Source organism: Physeter macrocephalus, chromosome 11 (genome assembly GCF_002837175.3).
Source record: "Physeter macrocephalus isolate SW-GA chromosome 11, ASM283717v5, whole genome shotgun sequence".
NCBI lineage: Eukaryota > Metazoa > Chordata > Mammalia > Artiodactyla > Physeteridae > Physeter > Physeter macrocephalus.
This window is the reverse complement of record NC_041224.1, coordinates 121,581,944-121,602,058: the sequence shown is the minus strand read 5'-3', so window position 1 is coordinate 121,602,058 and position 20,115 is coordinate 121,581,944. Positions and strand designations below refer to the sequence as shown.

The 20,115-nt window shown below is 37.8% G+C and overlaps 1 pseudogene; it reads right to left on the bottom strand.

Annotated features, from left to right (window-relative positions):
* Nucleotides 1-1,701: 1,701 nt before the first annotated feature.
* On the bottom strand, nt 1,702-9,274 carry LOC112061890 (general transcription factor IIH subunit 3-like; annotated as a pseudogene).
* Between the last annotated feature and the right edge of the window lie 10,841 nt (nt 9,275-20,115).

Below are 20,115 nucleotides of genomic sequence, written 5' to 3'. Positions count from 1 at the left end.
TTTTGTCCATCTTTCTGTGAATGTGGTTTTCATCCATCAGCTGTGGGACTGTAGTTCTTCTTGCTTCTGCTGCCTGCCCTCTGGTGGATGAGGCTATCTGAGAGGCTTGAGCAAGCTTCCTGATGGGAGGGACTGGTGCTGGTCAGAGCTGGGTGTTGCTCAGGTGGGCAGAGCTCATTAAAAGTTTAATCTGCTTGTCTGCTGATGGGTGGGGCTGAGTTCCCTCCCTGTTGGTTATTTGGCCTGACATGACCCAGCACTGGAGCCTATAGGCTGTTTGGTGTGGCTGATGGCGGATTCCAGGAGGGCTCATGCCAAGCAGTACTTCCCAGAACTTCTGCCGCCAGTGTCCTTGTTCCTGTGGTGAGCCACCGCCACCCCCCGGCCTCTTCAGGAGACCCTCCAACACTAGCTGGTAGGTCTGGTTCAGTCTCTTGTGGGGTCACTGTTCCTTCCCCTTGTGTCCTGTCCTGATATGCACACTGCTTTGTGTGTGCCCTCCAAGAGTGGAGTCTTTGTTTCCCCCAGTCCTGCTGAAGTCCTGCAATCAAATCCCACCAGCCTTCAAAGTCTAATTCTCTGGGAATTCCTCCTCCCGTTGCCAGACCCCCAGGTTGGGAAGCCTGACGGGGGGCTCAGAGCCTTCACTGCTGTGGGTGGACTTCTGTGGTATAATTGTTCTCCAGTTTTGTGAGTCACCCACCCAGCGGTTGTGGGATTTGATTTTATTGTGATTGTGACCCTCCTACCATCTCATTTTGGCTTCGCCTTTGTCTTTGGAAGTGGAGTGTCTTTTTTGGAGAGTTCCAGTGTCTTCCTGCTGATGATTGTTCAGCAGTTAGTTTTGATTCCTGTGCTCTTGCAAGATGGAGTGAGCACATGTCCTTCTACTCCACCATCTTGAACCAATCATCCGCAAAATTTCTTTTAATGTTAAAATTACAAAGAATTTTATTTTATGAATTTATAGAAATTTACATTCCAAAGCTTCTAGAGAAGAGTCTCTAATATTTATACTTTTGTTTTCATTGAAATGTAAATAATTATAAATAATTGTATCTGAGGATTACTATTAACTGCTAAAATTAAGTCTCTGAGAAATTCCCAAAAGAACTCAGGCTTTAGCTTTTACAAAGAAGCTCTTAAAACCATTGTTTTGAAGAAAAATTTCCCCTGCTATACTACTGTTACTCACTTTCCTTGCTCATTCAAAGTGCTGTTTTGTAGTCACTCAGCAATGAACCATTTTAATTTGGTCACATTGTCTAAACATATAAAGATGCCAGACAAGGGAATAAATATTTGTTTGTATCTAAATAGTTTTAGATTAGTGAATTAGGGTTTTATTTATTTAACTTGTTAAAGTTAACAGTTGACAGTGTATTCATTGTTTTTCTAAAATTGTATTCAAATTTCACACAGCTGTCTTTCTCAGTTTGAAGTTAAACTACATGCATTAAAACTATAATTAAACCCCAAACCTCACTTTGACAAATAATCATCCTATTAAAATAATGACACATTTGCTATTTCTTCTCCTTTTCTGGTAAAAAATTAGTCAGGAAACAGAAAATATATATATAATACATAGAATGACTTTCTTTAAAAAAAGTCACTCTAAGAAGTGCACAAAAATGTGGCTTTGGAAATATTTCCTCTAAGAATCTAGCTACCTTAAAAATAATGGTGTATATTATTATATCATTTCTTGTCAAAGACTTTCTGATGCGATTCCTGTATTACAATTTCAACTGATAACCTGGGACCTGGAAAGAATAAGTATTTTATCATTACTCAGTCACTTTTAGTTTCTTCTACTTTGCTTTCAAAAAAAGAGGCAGTGAAATTTTAAAGGCCATCTCACATATAGTGCCAAAGAGCAAAATTGCAGAATATTGATACACACAGAAACAGACATAACAAATTTCAAGGAGCTTTTGATGACAGAAGCAAGTAGTCCTGTAGTCAACATAAATTGGTGGTGAAAGATTGAGATCTTTGATCATGATCACAAAGGAAAACCTAGAATAAATGTGGCAGAATAGAAAATATCTGAGCCACTTTACAGGACTCTATTCCTCTGTAATGTTGGAAGATGCTCAAATCAGAGTCTGAATCCTTGATTTCATTCGCTTGTTACCTTTAACTTCCTTGAGTCCTCTATGAATGTAACAAAGCACTTAGGTGAACAGTCCTGCCACCAGATTTTCTGCATGTTGCCTGTTTACATCACTCTTTGTCATTAAATCTTTAATCTCCAGGAATAAGCTAATTTGCTGCCACTACTAGCTCGTATTTTCCATCTTTACCTTTTGAGGAATGAAAATCAGGAGGAGTATTGCCAGGGTCTCCCTAAAAAAGTCTCCATATGTGCCATTCTTTCCCAGGATATAAGAAGTGACTGTCTTGAATGTGACATGCTTATCATAGCAAGTTTGTTGAAATGATTCTGAATAACTGGGACACTCCCCTTGTCATCATAGCACCTATGTATTGGAAAAAAAGTAAACAGGAATTTCTGAATGCTTGCTTTCCCCAACAAATTGATTTGGTATCTACTCTAATAGCTGGAGACCGTGGTGGCCCCAGATCCTTAATAGAAAATCTGAGGCCGAGCAGATATCCTCAAATCCTATGGAGTCTGGCCTTCTTGACTTCCAATTGATTTTTAAAAAATTTTTTTTTTGCGTTACGCGGGCCTCTCACTGTTGTGGCCTCTCCCATTGTGGAGCAAAGGCTCCGGATGCGCAGGCTCAGTGGCCATGGCTCACGGGCCCAGCCGCTCCGCGGCGTGTGGGATCTTCCCGGACCGGGGCACAAACCCGTGTCCCCTGCATCAGCAGGCGGACTCTCAACCACTGTGTCACCAGGAAAGCCCTTTTTTTAAAAAAAATTAATTTATTAATTTATTAATTTATTGATTGATTTTTTTTGCTATCTTTTAGTTGTATTATGCTCTTTCCCTATACTTTTAGTGTTCATCCTAGAAATTACAAAATGTATCATTGACTTATCAATGTCTAATATTAATGGATAATTTTACTCTCTTCCTGGGTAATGCAAGCTGCTTAGAACACTTAACTTCATTTACGTAGTTCCTTATGTACATATTATTATTTTTTAATGGATCACTGTTTATTGAGATTTACTCATGTTTACAACTTTCTTTTCTTTTTATTCTTATTGTATTTTTGAGCCCTTGATTTCCAGCCATCATTTCCCTTTTGTCTGGAAGCAGTCAGTGAGAATTTAACAACATATTGGACAGTCAAAGAGACAATTAGTGAACTGAAAACATACTTTGCAGATTCCTTTGGATGCAGGTTTCCTAATGGTGAACTTTTTCAAGTTTTTGTTCATCTGAAAATGATTTTATTTTTGCTAGTTACAAATTCTAGGTTAGTAGTTTCTTTCTGACTTCCATTGATGCTGTTCAGAAGTCACCTGTCAGTCTGCTGTTATTCTCTTGAAGGTGAGTTGCTCTGGCTGCCCTGAAGATTTTTTTGGTTTTATCCAATTTCACTATGATCTGTTTAGGTATGGCTTTCCTTTTATTTATTCTGTTTGGGATTTATTTCGATTCCTAAATTGGAAGACAGATTTTTTTCATGAGTTTTGGAAAATTCTAGGCTAAAATCTCCCCAAAAATGACCAGTGCCCATTCTTATTCTTCTAGATGCCAGAACTTAAGGATTTCTCATGGAATTCTGAGTCTTTTACATTCTCTTCCATGTTTTCCACCTTTTTATTTTATGCTGCATTCTGGGGAGTGTCTTCTGACCTATTTTCAGTTCACTAACTGTCTCTTCTGCTGTCCAATATATTGTTAAATTCCCATTGAATTCTTAATTTTTTAAATGGATTTTTCCATTGTAGAATTTCAATTTGTTTCTTTTTTAAAACTGCTAAGTCACTTTTTATAGTTGTTAGTTCCTTCCCTGCTGAAATTTTCATAGCTTATTTTTCTTCTTGAAAACGTTAAGCATAGTTTTACTGTATATGATAATGCCTGACTGTTTTGGTTATTTTTATCACTGTTGGTTCTTGCTCATGGTATCTTTTCTCTTCATGCTTTGGTGTATGCCGGGCATTGTGTTTGAAAAAGTATTTGTTGAAATAATTTGAGACTTAGGATGATATTCTTTTCCTCCAAAGAGGTGTACCGACAATCTAGAGTGTTCTCAGGCAATCTCACAGCCTGAGATTTCATGGGCTATTGATATTTTAAAAAGAAGTGAGTCTACCATCTGCACAAGGTTGAGTTATTTTTGTTTTATCACTATTCTCAGGGTGTAGCTCTTTGGGGGCCCCAATTCCCAGTATTGGGTGAGCCCTGAACTCTGACTTTTCCCCTTAGCTCTAAGAGGCTATCAAAGCACATATCAGCTACCTCTTCCAGGTCAGCCAGTGATCACAGGGCAAACCTTTTCCCAAGTGTTGGATTTTTGTCCTGTAATTCCTTATTGTCTTGATATATCTTTGATGCTTTTAAGAAGATTTTTAAATAATATATTTAATCAAGCTTTTGTGTATTTTTTTTCCCAGAGTGTGGTTAGATTTGGTTAAACTACTCAGTCTTTCATTACCTAAAGCAGAAATCTCCTCATACCTTTCATTCCATATTCTTGGCTTCCCTTTCCCTTTCTTTCTTCCTCCCTCCCTCCCTCCCACTCTCCCTCCCTCTCTTCCTCCTTCCTTCCTTCCTCTTTTAAAATATGGCTGGAGTACTTTTTTCAAAAGAGTACATGACAGGTAAACCTTCAGAGTTCTTGCATGTCATTTTTTTGCTTTCATATTTGATTAGTAGTTTGATTATGTATAGAATTGTTGATATAAAGTCATTTTTTTCCAGAATTTTACAGGCTTTATTTCACTATTTTCAGCATTTATTCTTGCTAATGAGACTAATATAATACCATCCTGGTTTTGGTTCCTTTCTATCTATAGGATGTCTCCTGTTTCTTGGGAAAGTAGCACTAGAAAAGTCCTCTTAATATAAATCTATTTAAATTGGATTATTTGGGGGGTACTATTTTCTGATAAAAATAGATGGTAGAATGATATGATATCTTCCAAGTTCATATTTTACTTTCCTGCACAATCATAAAGATAGTAATTTCTGCAAAAATATTTCAAGACTTCCCTACAAAGGCCTGTCTTAAATTCTTTGAGTTTTAAATGAATCTCCCTTGAAGACTCTTTCTTACCATTCTCGTGGTTGGTTTTCTCCTCATCCATCCCAAACTGATCTAACTCTGCTAATTCTCATTTAGCAGTAGCTTTGTTGGTGACTCAAGTCACCAACACTTTTATCAACCCTATGAAATCTAACATCTTTTCAAGATTTGCAATTTTACTTTAAAGTCAATTTATGCTATATATTTATTATTATACATTTATTAAATATTTATGGATTATATATTTTAATCATATATTTATTAAAAATACAATGAAATTGACCAAAATAGACTCTGATGTGATTGGTGAAGACAGATGTCAGTGTGATATGGGATGAGTATTGGAATCAGGACTAATTTTACAAGTGGCCAGTCGAATAATGAATATTTTTGAGCCATGACTGCTTCCCTGTGTAGTCTCATGGCTGTAAGAACTCAGATAATGAATACATCAAACAATAGGGAACTTCCATAGCCCTTTCCTGGAAGTTTCTGGCATATCCTCTTTATCTTTGGTGTGTTATGAAATTTCATGGCGATATTTCTAGGTTTTGATCTTTCTCTTCGTTCTGCTCAGCATTCACTTTTTTCAGAGTGAAGCCAGGTGTCTTCAATGCTGAAACATTTGCTTCTTTGCTTTTGTTTCATCTGACAATATGATTCGTCTACTTGACATTTTCTAAAGATTTTAATAAATCTCTGGTCTGCTGATGGCTCTCTTTCCCCTTTTTAGTGCTGCTCTGTGCTTGCTAGCTTCTGTATTTCTTGATTGTAATTTTTACAGGCATTTTTGAGGAAGAGAAGGTAAATATCTATGTATATAGTCTATTATATAGAACTGGAAGCATCAGGATTATTTATGTTAGATACAGAGTGCTTTATTGAATGGAAATCTCATTCTCTATATTTATATCTATATCATCTACATAGATATTCCCATACCAAATCCCTATATTACTGGATATTTAGGTTGTTTATAATGCCTTAAAATTATTTTTAAAATGCTTCCCATTAATTTTTGAGATTTCTGATTTTAAAATCTCCCTTTTCTCTGGATGCACATAAAAATTTCTACAAACAAAATATATTTTAACTAGAATAAATTTATGTTCTATATCAAACAAATATTCCATTCTTTCTGAATGGGCTAACCATTTGAGCACTAATTAGAAGAGACTGTCTTCTTTGGGGCCAAATAAGAAGATTGCACATGAAGGGCTTTTTTTTTTTTTTTTTTTTTTTTGCAGTAGCGGGCCTCTCACTGCTGCGGCCTCTCCCATTGCAGAGCACAGGCTCCGGACGTGCAGGCTCAGCGGCCATGGCTCACGGGCCCAGCCGCTCCGCGGCACGTGGATCTTCCCGGACCAGGGCATGAACCCGTGTCCCCTGCATCGGAAGGCGGACTCTCAACCACTGCGCCACCAGGGAAGCCCCTGCAGTAGCGGGCCTCTCACTGCTGCGGCCTCTCCCATTGCAGAGCACAGGCTCCGGACGTGCAGGCTCAGCGGCCATGGCTCACGGGCCCAGCCGCTCCGCGGCACGTGGATCTTCCCATACCGGGGCACGAACCCGTGTCCCCCTCATCGGCAGGCAGACTCTCAACCACTGCACCACCAGGGAAGCCCACGTGAAGGGCTTTTGACAGCCAATCTGAAGAGGCATGAATACTCAGAGGCCTCTATTTTCCAGTACAGTGCAAACTCAGCCTAAAGGAGAGAATGGTGTAACTGCTGACACTGAGAGGCTTACATGCTAAAGGCAACCAAGTTTTCCCTCTGCCTTAGGGTTTGGCAGTCATCCTCAGGAACAGTTGAAAAGGGAGCAAAGAGAGACATTCTGTATTAGGGCAAGTTGAAACCAAATGTCAGTAGTAGGGGTTTTTGGCTGCCTATTAGGAAAGAGACATATTTTAAGATATTATGTATGGATAAAATAAATGTTTTGAATATGAGCCCCAAATCAGTTATACTAAACAATCTAACATTGGTTCAGTTTCTGTAGTTTTTCATCATTGATTTGCACACAGAAAAATGAGTCTGAAAGTATATGTTGCTCTAATGATAAGGTCTTGTTGGTGTTAATGACTAAGCTGCTGAAATCTTTATTAATGGAGTGACATTCAGAGCTCAGATATTTTAAAAATAGCACCAGGGCCTATAGAAGGGCTTCTCAATGTGATGTGGAACATTAATCCATAGCATCTGTTCTTTAATTGCTCCACTGCTCCAAATTAATCAGAAGAGTGAATGTACTGAACTTTAAGTTGTAGCTGAGCTCTTTCTCCCAGGAGGAGCTGTAGATGGTGTGTTCCAGGACAAAGAGTGGCCAAGATTTATTCCTTTGTGTCCACAGATAGTCAAAACTCAAAAATGGTATATAAAGAAGGTTTTGTTAAAAGGTCAAAATTACTGTCACTCTAAATTAATAATTAAAATTATTGAAATTGAGCACAACTCCAGCTTTAATTTTAATTTTCATTTTTTCTTCAACTTTATTTATTAATAGTTCATGGTTCTCCTGACCAACAGCAGATAATTCTGCTTATCTGTTAAGAGGTACCCTTTTTGAAGTCTAGCGTCCTATCCTGGAACTAGTGCTGTGATTCCCAGAGATGTTCTAACTGTGAGCTGACTCAGGAGTGGAAAGATCTCTAAAGCTACTCTCAGTCAGCTGGCATGAGGTGCAGTGCAAGAAGCTTGGGCTAGGAGTCAAAAGCTCTACGTCTAATCTTGGCTTAGCCACATTCCATCTCATCTGTAAAATGGGATTAATAATGCTAGCTCTGCCTAACTACAAGATTGTGAAGAATAAATAGGACTATGTATATAAACTGTGAAAGCAAGATATTAATATTTTAATACACACTGTGGAATTTCTGGGATCCCACTTGGAGAAAGAGAAAGAAAATGTCTTTTCGTCCTCTCCTCTGTTGATAAGTTCCTGGGTGTATTAGTTGGCTGAGGATGCTATAACAAAGTACTATAGACTGGATGGCTTAAACAGCAGAAATTAATTTTCTCACAGTTCTGGATGCTAGAAGTCCAAGATCAAGGTTCTGGCAATTCAGTTTCTGGTGTGATCTCTCTTTCTCACTTGCAGATGGCTGCCTTCTCGTTATGTCTTCATGTCACCTTTCATTTTCCATGCTTTTTAGTGTCTCTTCTTAGAAGGACACTAATCCTATCAGATCAGGGCCTCACCCTTATGACCTCATTTAACCTTAATTACTTTACTCCAAATACAGCTACACTAGTGGTTTGGGCTTCAACATATGAATTTAGGGGCAGAGGGACACAAACATTCCGTCCATAACTTTAGGAAAGATTGTATTGATCCAGAACCTATAGAGCCCTCAGCCATGGACTCATAAATGTCACCGGCTCAGCTGAGCCATCAGCAGAGGAAAAAATGACCATGTGCTACAGATTTGTTTTCCAGAACCTCTCAATTAGATTATTCGTGAAGACTCTTCCATTCTTGGCTAGTGCTTGAAAAAAGAACAGAATACTTAAATTTTGAGATACCACTGCCAAATATTTTCATACAACTTTGGATGTTGTCAAAGCCTTTTGAGAAATATTGGATTCAGAACATCTGTACTAGAGTCATTGCACTTACTTGTTTTTATTGTTCCATTGCAAATTTCTTAAATAAGATCAATTACCTACTTTATGTTTGTGGAACCTATGCTCTAAGGACAGAGAAGAAAATGATGCAATTTTAATTTTAATCAAAATAAGGCAGTTACTCTATGTCAGCCATGAAAACACTAGAGAAAGATTTATTCTTTAAAAGTAAAAGGATAAAGGAGAAAATACTGTAAACAATGCATTTTTGGAAAGATGCATGCTTTTAGCCCAGTTAGCTCCATTTGGCATTTATGCCGATACCTTGCATGCTGTAGGATCCTGAAGTGGGGCAGGTGCTGTGATTGAAGTGGCAGTGGACCTGTGTCCTGTCCTAGGATAAGGGTACAGCTAACAAGGAGCTCATTCTGAAAAGGTGGAGTCCCTAAGAAGACAGTGGTTCCAGGAGTGTGGGGTATTCATGAATCACAGGTGCTTACTTCTGAGAAGTCTTCGAACAGGCACCGGCATCCTCATGCTTGGCTTAAATTCAGAGCGGGTCCTTGTCTTTGGGAGGAGGATTGTCCTGGGTGAACCTGTCTACTAGTCAGGTTAACAAGGTAAGGAACGGGGCAAAGAGAACAATGTAGAAGCTTAGTGATCAGAACTGGAGCATAAGGTCAGACTTGATATGAGTAACTTGCTTCTGAGATTGGGAAGGTGAGATTTTTAATTCCTTCTGGAGAGGTAGAACACGATGTCAGGAATTTGGGTTTATTCAAAGGCAGTTCTCCTGCTGCTCTCTGGCTAATTTTTAGTTTTTTGCCTTTTCTGGGCTAAAAAGATTGATGTATATTAGCCTCAAATGACAGAACTATATTTTCTTGGAGAGACTTATCAACAAACTTTAAATAATTTTATAGTTTCTTATAATTTTAGGTGAAAACACTGAGGACTAATGATTTACTCGGGTTCACAAAGCATTTCTAGGAGCAGAGTGAGAATTAGAAGACAAATCCATTTTCCTAAATAGAAAATATTAGAAAACAACCATATAGAGACAGACAGTTTTTGCTGTGCTATGCATTATTCAGTCTGGTGAGCATCCTTCTTTATGTTTCTGAAACAGAATGTTAAATGACACTCTGTCTGGGTTTTGGCTGAAGCCTCAAAGACTGAGAACGAAACGATATTTGCTGAACATCCCCATTCAAAGTGAGGTGCTGGGGCACCTATGTTAGACATGCCAAGGATGTGGTCATGTAGGTGTGAAAGCACTGAGTGGATGAAGCACAATCGCTGGGGTCTGAGGTACCCCGCTCCCTTCCCCCATTGTGGAGGAGGATAGCCTGGTGCTTCTTGCTCACCTCAAGCTTGTGGGAGGCAGAGCTTGACAGTGGAGAATTGGGGGCCCAATGGACACATGTCTTCCTCAGGTTTCAGAGCTCTGAGGGTGAGCTGTGTTGGGGGAAGACTGCACTTCCACCAATGGCAGGGTGGTGGCATTTCCTCTGAAGACCATGCAGAGGAAGGAAACGTCAATGAGAGCCTAGAGATGGTCATACCGCGTGAAGTGTCAGACACAGAAAGGCAAATATCATATGGTATCGCTTATATGTGGAATCTAAAAGAAAGGGTACATATGAATGTATTTACAAAAATGGAAGTAGAGTCACATGTAGAAAACAAACTTATGGTTACCAGGGGATGGGGGGGAATAAATTGGGAGGTTGGGATTGACATATATACACTACTGTATATAAAATAGAAGACTAATAAGAACCTGCTGTATTGCACAGAGAACTCTACTCAATACTCTGTAATGGCCAAATGGGAAAAGAATCTAAAAAAAAAAGAAAAAAAAAAGAGTGGACAAAAAAAAGAGCAAGTCTTCATAGGGGCTGCAGATCGTGGTGGTGGAGGTTGGCTGTTGAAAGGATTTCGCCAAGAGTCTGTGTGGGGCGGGTCACCGAATGTTGGGGCTGATAGAGGTTGGGGAGAGGCAGTGGAATTATAGGTACCACATCTGTCCTGGGACATGCAACGAGAGGCTTCCAGTGGGGGATTCTGAATTTCTGAGAAATCCACGGAAGTGCCTTGTGAGTATAAACATCCACCGAGTCTGGAGAAGAGCCCTCCCCTCACTCCCAGGGATTCAGAAGCCATAGAGCGAGAGGGAGGCGTGGAAGGCCAGGCAAGGAATTGAAGCAGGTGGTAGTGACCATGCTTGCCTCCCTTACTGTAGGCTTCCTGAGCTGCAGCAGGCTTGAGCTGGGGACAATTTAACTTGGAAGGATGTGCAGGGTTTGATTATTGCTCCAAATTACACTTTTCAGACGCTGAAAAAGAAAGTTCTTTTGGCTAAAAGTGACCTGAGGACTTTTTAGTATTTGAGAGTAGTCAGGAAAAAGTTATGAGATTTTACTGAGATTTCATCCTTCGGCAGAGGTAGAACTAGCCGAAAGAGCAATTTAAAGGAATGTGTGTGTGTGTGTGTGTGTGTGTGTGTGTGTGTGTGTGTGTGTGTAAATGGAGGCAGGGGGCAAAGGATAGTAGTGGCACAACTCTATTTGTACCATATGAGGTGATACTTACTTAAGTAAATGATTATACTTCTGTAGCACCCTAGATAAAATCCATCCAATACCTATCAAGCTATCTTGTTCTCATAGGTAAAATAACCTCGCTGTCACTATAAAGTAAGCATTCTGAGAATCAATTCGATGCCTTTTTCTCTAATATATAATACAATGTCATAACATAGGTGCTCAATAAATATTTGTTGGACAAGCAGCTATTTGAAGGCAGTATCACTTAGGACTTAAAAGCTTAGGTTCTGGTTTTAGAGAAATGTGGGTTCAAATCCCGGCTCCACCATTTGCTAGCTCTGTCGTTTTAGACAATTTTTGTATCTTTCTCTGTGCTTCAGATTCATGTATTTAATACAGATATAATAGTAGCTCTACCTCACTGGTCTTTTTCAGAATTACATGAGGTAATGTGGTATAAGCACATGGCTTGACATGTTAGGTGCTCTCAATATGTAAATAGACATAGCTTATCATATTTTGTAAACTGTTGCTGCATTTCAGACTTCTTCCATAAAGAATTTACACTCTGCACAAATATTATTGGTTTGAGTTAAATTTTAGCAAAACTAAATATGTTGCTTTTAAGAGCCAATTAAAATCCTTTCTTCTCCCTTCCTCTCTCCCTCCTTCCTTCCCTCCCTTATTTTTCACCATATTACCTTGGGTGAGGTATGGTGAGGCCAAAACAGATCAATAGAGAGAAGCCAGAAAGGGTTTTGTAGTTTGTTGGACTCACCGTTCCCTGGTGAGAACACAGCACACCGTGCAGGACCACTCAGGGAAGAACTAGGGTCAGCCACAAGGCAGAGGGAGAGAGGAGAACTGTGGGCAGGTGCCTTTATACTGCAGTTTCTGAGGGAAAGAATGGGCAAGCACGTTTAAGATTGGCTAATGTGAGCAGTGTCAGTAGACTCTGGGGCATAGGGGCTGTCCCTGGTTGTCTGGTACCTGGCCCTGGGGCAATTAGAGCAGGTGTATAGGGGCCAAGAATGTGAGAGCTGATATTGCAGGTGGTTCAGGGTGTGGGCTTAATTGACTGCTCAAGAAGCAGAAATGACCAGCCTCTAGCCAGGGCCTCCGAACTGGGTCAGGACAGAATTTAAAAACCTATGTATCACACTACATAGAGTCAAATGTTAGTGGGAATTGAGGCTGAGGTTTTTGCTAGGTAGGAGAATTCATCCTGTGCACATTGTAAATACTGAGTGCTGCAGATGCACTCCATCAAGTCAAGGCTTGAGCAGCCTAATGCCATTATCCTCAATTCTCTTTTAATGTGTGAAAATTTCCGCCTAAGGGGTGAGCAAAAGGATTATTGTTACTTAATGTTTGCTTAGCACAGCACATTTGGGAAATGTTTCAGAATATTTTATGAATGAATTCTGAGGTACCTAGAATTTGCAAGTATGTCTAAAATATACATATTTATTGAATATTTTTCCACTAAAACCGTTGAGTTTGGGTAAGCCATAGATTGGCTCATAAATATGGAGACTTTCAGTTTTTCAAGTCAGAGTCTTCTCTCTGCTGTCCTGCTAGAATATATGTCACCGAGCAAAGGGGGCATTGAGGAAACATGGAGAGACTATTTTATGCTGTTTTGCTTTTGTTTGTTTCTTTGTTTTGTTTTTTTGGAATAATGAGGGAACAAGAGGAGGTGGAGATGGGGAGTGAAAAATTCAGTAGTGTGTAGATTTGTAATATTTACCAATTACAGCAGAAAACATAAGTCCTCTTGCCTATTATTTAAAAATAGATCTCCAGGACTTCCCTGGTGGTCCAGTGGCTCCTCGCTTCCAATGCAGGGGACACGGGTTCTATCCCTGGCTGGGGAACTAAGATCCCGCATGCCGTGTGGCGCAACAAAAAAAATTAAATAAAAATAGGTCTCTGAATGTGTCTCCCACATTGCTATGACAAATAACAGCCACTCTAGTGTTCCACAGAAAATCCTGGTTATTGGATTTCTATAGTGAAGCATTGTTTCAAAAGACCTTACCTTGCTTTTGAAGACTATTTGCAATCTTGATACATTTTCATATTACTGGCACTAAATTATTTTTAGTTCAACTGGCCACAGTCCACAATAGACCTAGATTCTGTTTTGAATATACATTCTATATAAGCACTTAAGTATATACCCAGTCCAAAGATACGGTCTACGGTTTTTTGCATAAACTGTAGTGAGAAGGAAATTCAAATATTATGAGACCTATTTTATAAGCTTCCTGTTACCAGACAGATATGTCAAACTCATTCATATGAAAAATGTATTTCATTTCAAAACTTGAAGTCTCTGAGTAAATACTGTTACAGTATGGAAATAATTCAGATAAAACTTATACACTTACAAATATTCTTACCTACCAAATGAAAACTTAGAATGAGTTGCAGGAATAGTTGTAATAACATATATAGTCTGTATGTTCAAAGAGAACATTTTATTCTTAAGGTCTGAAACACTCAAAGAACCATGTAGTATAAAAAGAGTACTGCCAGCAGCCCTTTCCTAGTCATTACCAATGATGTGACCTTGGGCAGATCTACCTCTCTGGAGGTCAATTTCCTCTTCTGAAAAAGAGGGAAATATATTAAATAATCTCTAAGGTTTCTTTTGTTATAAATTGTCATGATTTTCTTTTTATAAGTTATTTCTCATTTAGGAAAAAAGTAGGTTAAATGTATGGTATAAAATATGAATTTCATTGTATAACAGGATATCATAAACTGTCGTGGCATGAACTTTTTTTTTCAAATAAAGTGTATAGTTGGAAAAGTTCTGACATTTGTATGCATCTGTGAAATCATCACTGTAGATTTCCTCATGCCTTTTGTATAGTCCCTCTCTTTTTCTCCTCCTCATCCTTCTCCTGCCCCATATCCAGGCAACCATGGATCTGCTTTCTATTGCTATAGTTTAGTTACTAGCATTTTGTAGAATTTTATAATAAACAGATCATACAGTATGTGCACTTTTTTTTTGGTCTGTCAGTTCTGTTAGTCAGCATAATTATTTTCAGATTCATTTGTATTTTTACATGTGTCAGTAGTTTAATTATTTATATTGATGAATATTATTACATTGTAAAAATGTCACAGTTTATTCACCTTGTTGATAGATATCTGCATTGTTTCCAGTTTTTATCTGTAACAAGCTGCTATGAATATTCCTGTATATCTTTGTATGGACATATGCTTTCTCCTCGGTAAATATCTAGATGGGAATGGCTAGCTCATATGGCACATGTCTATTAAGAAACCACAAAACCCTTTTCCAAAGTGATTGTACCATTTTACATCCCCACCAGTAGTGATGAGAGTTCCAGTTCTTCCATATCCTCACCAACAACTGGTATGGTCAGTCGTTTACATTTTAGCCATCCTAGTGGATGTGAGGTGGTATCACATGGTGGTTTCAATTTGCATTTCCTTATTGATGTATGATATTGAATATCTTTTCATGTGCTTATTTGGCCTCTGTATATCTTCTTTCTTGAAGTGTCTGTTCAGATTTTTATTTCCTATTTTTAAATTGGATTGTTTGGTCTCTTATTGAGTTTTGAGAATGCATGATTCTTTATATACTGTGGATGTTGTTACTTTTAAGACTTGTTAGGTGTGACCACAGCAGTGCTCAGTCTAGGGCTAATTATCACCCAATATTGAGGTAAGACCCTTCTATGTTCTCTACCAAATGCCCTGTGAATCATAAGGTTCCCCAGTCTGGTTGGTGGGAACAGGCACTGGTCCCAGACCTGTGTGGAAACCAGGCATTCTTACTTCTAATTTTTTGGAGTAGTTCTTTCAGTGGCCTTGAGTACTTTCCTTAAGAACATGCAGGGCTTCCCTGGTGGCTCAGTGGTTGAGAGCCCACCTGCCGACGCAGGGGACACGGGTTCGTGCCCCAGTCCAGGAAGATCCCACATGCCGCGGAGCGGCTGGGCCCGTGAGCCATGGCCGCTGAGCCTGCGCATCCAGAGCCTGTGCTCTGCAACGGGAGAGGCCACAACAGTGAGAGGCCCCCGTACCGCAAAAAAAAAAAAAAAAAAAAAAAAAAGAACATGCGTTGATCAGTAATCAGCTGAACACTTGGGAGGAACTATCTGCATTTCTCTGGAGTTCCCTTTCTATGCAGTTTTCTCCTCTCTGGTACTCTATCCTGAGATTTCTAGCTGCTTTGATCCTCTCAACTCAGGGAGTCTGCTGGCACCTCTTGATTTCCCCCTCCCTGCTGCACTGTTTGGAAACTCGACAGTAAACTGGTGCAATTTGTGAGTTCACCTTGTTTGTTTCCTGTCTCTTAGGGATCACTGTCCTTTGTTATCTGACGTCCCGTGCCTCAGAATAGTTTTTTTTTAACATGTTTTTGTTGTTTTCTTTTTTTGTGGTTTTTTTTTTTTTTTTTTTTTTTTTTTTTTTTGCTGCTCCAAACAGGAGGGTGAATTTGGTCCCTTTTACTACATTTTGGCCTGGAGTGATTTTTAGTTGTTTTTTTTCTTTGAAATTTGTGTATATATATATATATTTAGTAGCAACCAATATTTATTAAGCACTCACTCGTATCAACAGTTGTCCTGAGAATGTGAAGTTTGCTTAAACTCTTACGGTGAGCCACTGGCCATGCTCACAATCTCACTATCATTAACATTTTGGTGTATATTCCTCCAGTTCTCTCTCTCTCTCTTTGTATTTTTCTTAAACAGGTTTATTGAAATATAATTCACATACTATATAATTAACCAATATAAATCATACAGTTCAATTTAAATCATACAATTCAGTGATTTTAAATATAGTCACAGATATGTGCAACCATCACAATTAATTTTAGAATATTTTTATCACTGTAACAAGAAACTATTTATCATCCTTTCATCCCCTCCTTCCCTTACAGCCTAGTGCCCTGGCACTAAGCAACCACTAATCCACTTTCCGTCTCTATAGATTTACCTGTAATGGAAATTTTTTTGTTTTTTTGGCCTTGCTGTGCGGCATGTGGGATCTTGTTTCCCTGACCAAGGATCGAACCCGTGCCTGCTGCATTGGAAGCACAGAGTCTTAACAACTGGACCGCCAGGGAAGTCCCTGGACATTTTATATAAGTAGAATCATATAATATTTAAGCTTTTGTGACTGACTTCTTTCACTTAGCATAATGTTTTCAAGGTTCATGCATGTTCTTGCATGTATCAGTACTTCATTCTTTTTTTTTATAGCCAAATAATATTCTATTGTATGGATATATCAACTTTTGTTTATCCAGTCATCAGTTGACAGATGACATTTGGGTTGCTTCTTTTAGCTGTTGTGAATAGTGCTAGAGTGAACATTCATGTACACATATTTGAGTACCTATTTTTAATTATTTATAGCATATGTCTATGAGTGGAATTGCTGGATTGTATGGTAATTCTATGTTTAACTTTTTAGGAATTGCCAAACTGGTTTCCATACTGGCTGCATCATTTCACATTCACACCAGCAACGTACAAGTGTTCCAGTTTCTCCATATTCTTGTAAATACTTTATTATTTTCCATGTTACAAAAATATAGCCATCCTAGTGGGTGTGAAATGGCATCTTATTGTGGTTTTGATTAACATTTTCCTAATTACTAATGATGTGGAGCATCTTTTCATATGCTTGTTGGTCATTAGCTTATCATTTTTGGAAAAATGTCATTTAAGTGCCTTACCCATGTTTTAATCAGGTTGTTTGTTGAGTTACAAGAGCTCTTTATGTATTCTGGCTACTAAACCCTTATTCCATATATGTTTTGAAAACATTTCCTCCCATTCTATGGATGTCTTTTCACTTTCTAAGTAGTATCCTTTGATGCACAAAAGTTTTTAAAATTTTGATGAAATTCAACTTATCTATTTGTTCTTTTATTGCTTGTGGTTTTGGTGTCATATCTAAGAAACCATTGTCAAATCCAAGGTGATGAAGCTTTACCCCTATGTTTTCTTCTAATAGTTTTAGTGCTTAAATTTAGCTATTTGATCCATCTTGAGTTAATTTTTGGGAGTGATATGAGGTAAGGCTCCAACCTTATTCTGTTGCATGTGGCTATCCAGTTGTACCAAAACCATTTGTTGAAAAGACTTCTTTTTCCATTGAATGATTTTGGTACCTTTGTTGAAAATCAGTTGACTATATAGACATATGGATTTATTTCTGGACTCTAAATTCTATTCCATTGGTCTATATGTCTATCCTTATGCCAGAGCACACTGTTTTGATTACTGTAACTTTGTAGTAAGATTTCAAATTGAGAAGTGTGAGTCTTCCTACTTTGTTCTTTTTCAAGCTTGTTTTGGCTATTCTGGTTCTCTGGCAATTTCATATGAATATTAGAATCAGCTGAACTTCTAGTAAAGATTGCATTGAATCTGTAGGTCAAGTTGAAGAATATTGCTGTCTTAATATTGTCTTCTAATTCATGAACATGGGATGATTTTTATCTTCTTTAATTTCTTTTGATAATGTTTATAGTTTTCAGAGCATAAGTTTTACACTTTGCTAAATTTATTCCTAAGCATTTTATTCTTTTTTGATGCTATTATAAATGAAGTTTTAAAAATTTCATTTTTAGATTGCTCATTGCAGGTGTATAGAAATATAATTGATTTTTGTATATTGATTTTATATCTTGCAAACTTGCTGAACTCATTAATTTTGATAGTTTTTTGGTGGATTCCTTAGGATTATCCACAGACGAGATTATGTTATCTGTGAATAGAGATGGTTTTACTTCTTCTCTTCCAATCTGGACAAGTTTTATTTCTTTTTCTTCCCTAATTGCTTTCTTTAGAACTTCTAATATGATGTTGAATGGAAGTAGCAAGAGCAGACACCCTTATCTTATTCCTGATCTTAGAGGGAAAGCATGCAGTTTTTCACCATTAAGTATTATGTTAGCTTTGGGGTTTTTGTACTTGTCCTTTATCAGGTTGTGGAAGTTCCCTTTGATTTATAGTTTGTTTAGTGTTTCTATTATGAAAGGGTGTTGATCAAATTCTTTTTCTATTTCTATTGAGATGACCATACGTTTTTTGTTTTTTTTCTGTCCAAAGAGGGTATTACGTTAATTGCTTTTCAGATGTTAAATTACCCTAGGGATAAATTCCACTTGATCATGGTATATAATTCTTTTTATATTTTTCTAGAATCAGTTTGCTAGTATTTTGTTGAAGGTTTTTATATCCATATTTATAAAAGATATTGGTCTGTAGTTCTTTTTCCTTATGATGTCTTTGTCTGGTTTTGGTACCAGGGTAATGCTGGTCTGATAGAATGAGTTGGGAAGTATTCCCTCCTCTTCTAATTTTTGGAAGAGTTTGTGAAAAATTGGTATTCATTCTTCTTTAAATGTTTAGTAGAATTCAGCAGTAAAGCCATCTGGGCCTGAGTTTTTCTTTGTGGGTAAATTTTTCTTTTTTTAATGCACTTATCCAAACTGTAATTTATTTCATAATTGGAAGAAAAGATCTTTAAAAAAAGAGAGAGAATTGACATTGGAAACAGAAAGTGTTCTTTTCTCTTTTATGCCTCAAACATAGATCAGTGGATTCCTAAAGGCTAATTTAAGGTATGGTCAAAAGAGGATGTGGGTAACTTTTTGATTACTAATTCAATCTTTTTATTTGTTATAGGTCTATTCAGATTTTCTGTTTTTCTTGAGTTGGTTTCAGTAGTTTGAAATGTCACTTAAATATACATTATATTTTTACATATACTTTGGATTACTTCTAGGCTTTTTATTCTTTTGTGTAATCATCAGTCTACCAATTCTTAAGACAAATACCACACTGCATTTTGAAAACCTGTAGTAACTAGAAAAGAAACTTCCCTCTTGTTACTCCTTAAACGTTTTTGGTTGGTTACTTCTGTCAATTTATATTCCAGCTGATCATTAGAATCACTCTGTCATAACACCTGTGTTTCCTCTGCATCCCTCTTCCCAAATTTCCTTTTGGAGTTTATTTGATCTGAGATAAATTCATATACTATCTGAGAAGGACTGACAGTTTTCAGTATTGACTGGACATGTTGTAGGTACTCTCCTACCCTTTATTTTTAGTGTTGCTGGCCACTAGACTCCTGAGCTTCTTGAAGTGTAAGTATGGAATGACTCTTGACTCTTTCCTTATTGCAGTATTTCTCTAGCTCTTCTCTTTCTTCTTCCTATTCTCCTATACTAGAGCTTTATCTCTAAACAATCTCTTGCCAATCTGTCTCCTTCCCCTTCAGGCTTCTCATAGAGTAATTATTTTTGTCTGTTTCCATCTTAGAAGCATGGCGACTACCAATTGCTTAAGTCAATCAAATAGACCTTGGCTCTGATTCCAAAGATCTTCAGCTGTCATCTAGGATCTCTGTCTCACTACCACCCTAAGCCTACATACTACTCCACTTCCCCCACAACTCAAAATTTGTATCCCTCTCCTACTACCTATTGGTTTATAATTTCTACTTTAGCAAAACAATCTATTCACATTTCTTTATTTTAGCAAAGCAAAATTCACCAGTGTTTACCTACAGAAGGTCATACTATCTTGCAGTATTTGTTACTTAATCTCTTCCATAAAAATACATATCCTGTCCAAGAACATGGTATATCATCTCTCCATCTGTTTGTGTCATCTTTGATTTCTTTCATCAGTGTCTTATAGTTTTCTGAGTACAGGTCTTTTACTTCCTTAAGTAGGCTTATTCCTAGGTATTTTATTCTTTTTATTGCAGTGGTGAATGGGATTGTTTCCTTAATTTCTCTTTCTG